General features: G+C 41.5%; 1 long non-coding RNA gene across 1 annotated transcript; it reads left to right on the top strand.

The window, feature by feature from the left end:
* Positions 1–1039: 1039 nt before the first annotated feature.
* On the top strand, positions 1040–1972 carry LOC139435482 (uncharacterized). Its single transcript, XR_011644721.1, has 3 exons — positions 1040–1102; positions 1346–1498; positions 1779–1972. It is a non-coding gene; the product is annotated as an uncharacterized lncRNA (long non-coding RNA).
* The last annotated feature ends 5193 nt before the right edge of the window (positions 1973–7165 follow it).

The following is a 7165-nucleotide window of genomic DNA, read 5'->3' as shown; positions in this document are numbered from 1 at the left end:
ATAATTAACTAGGATAAACTGATGTTTTTTAGTGGATGAGTAGTGCAGATATCACTGTTAAATCATTTGATCATTGGTTTTATTATGAAAACGGCGAGACCGGAAATACTGTTTTCAACCCGTAACTTTACATGGAAGCTTGCCGCATATACACGTTGTCCTGACGAAACCTCAAATCATCTTCGTAATATCTATCAAACTATAGATCCTACATATCGACTGGACGTGGATTCTAAAAGTACAATATATACTTCTCGCTAGAAATCTACTCATAAAGCGTTTTAATGGCCAAACTATCCTACAATTTAGGATTTTACAGAGAGGGTTATTTGTGAATAAACAACCCTCTGTAACGTTTGCATTGAACGGGAGCACCAGAGGCCGACAATTTGAAAACGTAATTATAGGTCGTATTAAGCGCTTGAACAAACGACATATTTGGTCGTAATAAGGGCTTAAACAATCGACCCATTTGGTCGTATGAGTTGGAGGACTTGTTGCATTGTCCATGACTGTTTGAATGTACAGATTTGATCCTAAAGAGCAGCCAATGATATAAGGCTGATTTGTCATGCCACGTAATGGGACCCTCACTGGATTTCAGTAGACGGGAACATACTTTTCAAGCAATAGCAAGCCAACTATGTGTCCATGTTTATCTCTGATATGTTCCAGTTTCCATAGTTGTACCATCAATTTGTGTTAAATATGTTGCACAACTTTGTTTCTCAAAACCGTTACGTGTTGTGTAACAGTACATTTTACTGCCAATATTATTTCTACAGGAACATCGGGTACTTCTGAAGACATAATTCAAACAGCACTGCAGCAAAGCATTGAGGGGCTTTACCTAAGTGTGAGGCAGCGGAAGCAATCCCTTTACCGACAGAATGGTATCTAATGTTTTAGGTTGCAGATTCAACCTACTGAATTATATATATTTTTTGCACTTGCAAATATAGTTTGTCACATATCCCTATCCCTCTACCTCATGTCTTTTTCAGACAGCAGCAAGCTCCGCCATCGACGTCGAAGGTGGAGCATTCCCTCTCTGGAGGGAGCATCATGTCCGCGCTGTGGCCGTGGGAAGTTCATGGCATGGGTCAGTTTTCAGATATTTCATAATAATTAATTTGAAGTTCTGTTATATGAAGGTATACCTTGCTGAGTTATGCACATATCATGTAGAGTGTTAGAACGTTCATTTAGTTTAAGGGTATATCTTAAGTTTTCTTATTGTGTTTACATTTGATTATTTTGAAAGTACATGTTTGGAGTTTTAAACATATTGTTATGCTATAATGAAAATGTGAGACATGTATACATGACTGTGATAGGATTTTAGCTAACTTTACAGCCAAGAAAAAGATACTGGATCAAGTGATGCTTACACGGAGACTGCAAGAGGAGAAAGGCATCCTATTGTTGGAGATGGCGCAGCATTGCACATGGTTGCAGAACATGGCAGTTGCTCTAAAAAATAAGGTGGCTGAGGAAGGTAAGTTGAAAGCAAAACTTAACATATACCTTGTAAAGTATGAGTTTTAAAGGAAAAAACTCAGCCCAAATCATTCTTGGTCACAGAAATTGGATGGAGTATAATGGCCTTTGCCCATTCGACTCGGCCATTTTACATAATGAAGTGCCTTGACAGTGACAATCATCTTTATATGTACATGGGAGAGAATATACTCCATTCAAGTGCTCTGGCCTCGTGAAGCAATCTTACTTTATAGTATGTCCAATTGTCCATATAACAATATTTTGGGTATTTTCAGATGTAGACAAGGGGAATGGAGGACTTGGGTGCACCCTAAGAAGGAAGCATGCTGAGGCGTCGGAGAGGTTGCAGGTGGTACTGCAGCAGTACAAGACTGCTTTAGGTCCTGATGCTTCTTTCCTTCAACATGAAGAGGAAAGTCAAAGTGGCCTAAGCAGTCCAGACACCAGTGAGGATGAAGAAGGAAACATAATTTAGGTAATTTACTTATGAATTAATGTACAGTATCTTTGTTGATTTAGCCTCAACCTAGACATGTTGCTGTTACTTTTGTATTAATTAATGCTTAAGGAAATCAGTGGAGATATTGAACAGGAAGCATTTCAGTCAAGGGGCATCATATATAGACAGAAGAGCAACATTTAAGTCAATGATACCATTCCTAGGTGAACTTAACATCTGTATGGAGTCAGATCAGTCTCAATATTAATAAATGCTCACAGAAGGATTCACAACTGTATTTTGCGATTTATATATAAATGACTCTCCACAACAATATCTCTCAATGCACTCACACATATTTATTGTTGTATATAAATGTACAAAAAAATGGGCATTTAAACTGCTTTTCTTGTGAACCTCTGCATCTGTGTTTTGTTTTCTAGACTTCCCTGACGGAAATGACAAATGCATTTTTTTTTTACAGGAACTATGGAAATTATAACTAATAGTGGTTTTCTTTTACATTACCTAAAACAAGAAATATTTATATGTCAGAAATATGCCTATATTTGTGAAACTTTTTTATCTGTGGATTTTTGTGCATTGAAAAATATTTTTGTGGAGAGAGTCATTTATATATAAATCCCGAAATACATTTGTGATTCCTTGTGTGCATTTATTAATATTGAGACTGATCTGACTTCATACGTCCTAGGGCTGGCTATGCTCACTTTCAAACTGTAAATCCACAGTGCACCCTCAAATCATTGTAATTTATTTACACACAATGGCAGAGAGTGTAGTCAAGTGCTTTGAAACACAGCCCGGCGTCAACATATGTTACACAATGCAAATATTATGTTTTAGAAATGACAAAAATCTTACACAGGGGATCCTTAATATTACGTTTTTGCCAGTATAAAAAATGTATGGCCTATTCAATTTTTCACTTTTGTTTGTAGGAAGAGAAGGCAAGATTTAGACAGGGAGGAGAGAGAGAGCCAGTTTGAGAGGGACGAGAGTGAGAGCCAGGAGAGTGAGAGCCAGGCTGAGATATATAGCAAGCCAAATCATCCTGACCCAAGAGTCATTCCACCCCAGCAACTTCCAAATCAATCAATCAATCAATCAATCAATGTTTATTTATATAGCCCAATATCACAAATGTTACATTTGTCTCAGTGGTCTTCACAGTGTGTACAGAATATCAGTATGACAATACGACACCCTCTGTCCTTAGACCCTCACATCGTACAAGGAAAAACTTCCAAAGAAAACCCAGTTTAAAGGGAAAAATGGGAGAAAACTCAGGGAGAGCAACAGAGGAGGGATCCCTCTCCCAGGACGGACAGACGTGCAATAGATGCCGTGTGTAAATTGAAAAGATAATACATTTGCAACATAGGTAGTCCAAATGTTTGGAAATGCATGTGTGTATAATAGGAAGATGAATCCACGAGGATATCCATCCAGGACCTATGATCCAGGACCACAGCCACGACTCAAGATCCAGCGCTCGCGATCCAGGACACAGGACCGCAGGATCATCCATGACTCCGGATCCCAGCGTATATAGACACCAAAAAGAAAGACATTTGGGGAAGCTGGGTTAATCGGAACATGAGTGTACACGGGTATAGACAGAGAGAAGGAAGAAGTAAGATGTCCCCCGACAAACTAAGCCTATATCAGCAAAACTAGGGGCTGAATCTAATCAGCCCTAACTATAAGCTTTATCAAAAAGGAAGGTCTTAAGCGCACTCTTAAAAACGGATAGGGTGTCTGCCGCCCGAACACAAACTGGAAGCTGATTCCACAAATGTGGAGCTTGATAAGAAAAGGCTCTGGCTCCCATTGTACTTTTAAAGATTCTAGGAACAACCAACAACCCTGCATTCTTGGAACGCAATGCCCTAGTAGGACAGTAGGGTATAATGAGTTATTTAAGGTAAGATGGCGCCTGCCCATTAAGGGCTTTGTAGGCGAGAAGAAGAATTTTAAATTCTATCCTGTGTTCTATAGGGAGCCAGTGTAAGGCAGCCAGAACAGGAGTAATGTGGTCCCTTTTCCTAACTCTGGTTAGTACACGAGCCGCAGCATTTTGAATCAGCTGAAGCGACTTGACTTAACTACACACCGACTCCACATTAAGTTTTGTGCATTCTGATTGGCGTAAACGAACATCATTACCACCGACGTGAATAACAATCCTACTGTATTTACGTTTATCTTTAGCCAGCAGTTTAAGATGCGCCTCAACGTCGCCCGCTCTGGCCCCCGGAATGCATGTGACTGTGGAGGCTTCGGTCTCTAAATTCACGTGTCTCATAATAGAGCTACCAATAACCAGAGTTGGCTTCTCAGCGGGTGTCTCGCTGAGTGGGGAATATCTGTTAGATACGTGAACGGGTTGGTGGGGACCTGCGGGTTTCGCGTTATGCCCCTTCTGAACAGTCACCCAGCCTCCCTGCTGCTCGGGAGTTGCCGGGGGACGGCTAAGAGGAGCTACATTTTGCCGGTCCGCACATGCTAACATGGGCTTTACTTTAACTGAGTTACTTTCTAAGATGCGGAGCCGGGCTTCTATGGCTATGATTCCCGCCTCCAACCTAACAACTATACTACATTTAACACATGTATCCTTACCAGTAAGGGAGGCCGGGAAGTAACCAAACATGAGACAGGAAGAGCAGGAAATAGCACCAGAAGGTGGGGAAAGAGCCATGGCTAGCTATCAAGCTAAAGTAGCTACCGTTAGCAAACCCGAAAAGAGTGTAGGCAACTGTGGAGTTACAGTCGCTAAGAGAAGGAGAGTTGTGAGTGCTTAAGCTGTAGTAACGTGTGATTACAACGTCAGGCAGTTGCCGTGATCAAGAGTTTTAAAACGATCGATTAAGTTTAAGTTAATAAGCTATCAGCAACAGAACAGGCACACGGGATACCCGGAGATGAAAACAACAACAACCGGAAGTTACAACGTGCAACGTGCTCACCGCAATAGGTTCCTCCTTCCGCTCACTGAAGCTAATAGGTGTAAGGTGTTGTAAGACGCTAAGATTTCAGGAGAAGTGGTTCAGGGACTTTCCGTGGCTTCATTATTCTCCTAGGGAGAATGGCGTATTCTGCTATTATTGCATGGAAGCCTTCAAAAGACAGAGTAGCACACTTGCAAAAAATATGGATCAAGCCTTTGTGTCCACTGGTTTTCGAAACTGGAGAAAAGCAATTGAGAAATGTTCAACCCACCAACTGAGTCAAGCACACAAAGTTGCAATCACAACACACACATACCAACAAGAAAGTGTTGTAACTCAGCTGTCCACAGCCAAGGAACAGCAGCAAAGAGAGGCGAGATCAGGTCTGCTCATCCTCTGTTGTGTCTGATGCACTGAATTTGGTCCACAAACTTGGCACTCTCTACCACCAGTCTGGAAAATATGACACTATATTTAAAGAGATTGCCCAATCTGAAGCAGGGAGTTTCATAACTCTAAAGCCCCTCTGCCCTACACGATGGCTTGTGAGGCTAGTGGCCATTCAGGCAGTTGTAGGAAAGTATGAAAAGGTATTGCTCAGTCTGGAGGAAATGGCTGCATCTGGCTCCTCTGACACGTGCACAACCGCAAGAGGACTCCTGGAACGCTTTCAGAAGGGGCACACTTTGCTCTGCCTTCTTCTTGCCTCTGAAGCCCTTAAAGAACTAGAGTGCTTCAACCGCTCCCTTCAGAGCAAAACTGGAAGCGTCACAGGGATGCTGGCTGCAGTTGATTGCGTGAAAAAAACACTTAGAGTGAAGAGGTCTGATGAAAGCTTCCATCAAATGTATGCAAGGGCCTGTGACATGAGGCATCTGACCATCCAGATGCCTCACATCCGGAGACCTCCTAAGCGCTACACAGGAAATGCAGCAGCTTTCACACCAGCATCAACTGAAGAGCACTATAGAATCGAATTCTTCAAAGTGCTAGATGCTGTTGATGTACAGTTGACCAAGCGCTTTGACCAGAGCAGCTTTGATACTCTTAACAAGTTGGAAAGGGTGCTAGTCTCTGGAAAGGTAGAAGAGGTTGTCAGTCTTTACCCAGAACTGAATCGCAATTCACTGGAGGTGCAGCTGGCAATGTGTAAGCTTCAATATCCATCCAGCACCATCACTGACGCAGTAAACACTCTCAAAGCTATGCTGCCAGAAGTGCGTGCTCTCTTTACCCAAGTAGAGTCTTTGGTTAGACTTCTTCCTGTAGTGCCATGCTCCTCAGCCGAAGCAGAACGAAGTTTTAGTGCCTTAAGAAGGCTTAAGACATGGCTCCGCTCCTCCATGAGTCAAAGTCGTTTGAACAATGTGGGTGTCTGCCACATCCACCAAGACAAACTTGATCACGTTGACATAGAAGAGATTTGCCAGCTCTTTATCTCTGCAAATGATATAAGAAGGCATGTTTTTGGGGCCTTCATTTAGTCAGAGCAGTCTTTCCCAAAGTTAGGGTCAAAATGGGTCGCGTACCTGTTTTTATGAGGTCGCCAACTGGCAGAGTTTTGTAATGTTCTTTTTACAATTAAATACATTTCATATACATTTAAAATTCATTTTTTGTTGTGTTTATCAGTAGTTTTTAAATGTTGATGTTATGGCAATTCGTGATGTATTTTTGTAAGTTTGGGTCCTGGGGAAACACCAAATATCTCTTTTGGGTCTCGGGCTGAACGAATTTGGGAACCTCTGGTCTAATCCGATTGATCATTTGATAACATTACATAAATGCATTTAACAGAAATTGCAACTGTATGCAAGAGATGCTTGAGTTTAAATAAATAACGAGTGTTTTTTTTTATTAAAGACGGCTCAGAATTAATAATCAAATATGTTTCCTTTCTTTACTACTGGATGAAATTACAAAATGTACCCATCATTTCCCTCATGCTAGTATAGCCACATAAAAGTATCAAACCACCTGTTAAAATGCACCAGAATACAGGAAATCCATTTTTTTTCCGTGGGAGAGGAGCACCCCCCCGTTATAAATGTCCCCCCCCACATTCAGAATGCTTCCTACGCCCATGCATCCTCAAAAACCAAAAAAATAATGCTTCTGCAGTCTAGCTGCAGCTTCTAGCAACAGTCTGCTGTTAAAGAAAGGACACTGAATGTCCTGAATGTGGCATCACACACAGGACTTGAGTCTGAACACAGCAGACAACAGGAGTATTTACAATAGCATATAC

The sequence above is a fragment of the Pseudochaenichthys georgianus genome, chromosome 16 (genome assembly GCF_902827115.2).
Source record: "Pseudochaenichthys georgianus chromosome 16, fPseGeo1.2, whole genome shotgun sequence".
Lineage (NCBI taxonomy): Eukaryota > Metazoa > Chordata > Actinopteri > Perciformes > Channichthyidae > Pseudochaenichthys > Pseudochaenichthys georgianus.
The sequence above is the reverse complement of the archived record's forward strand: the minus strand, read 5'-3'. Positions and strand labels throughout refer to the sequence as shown.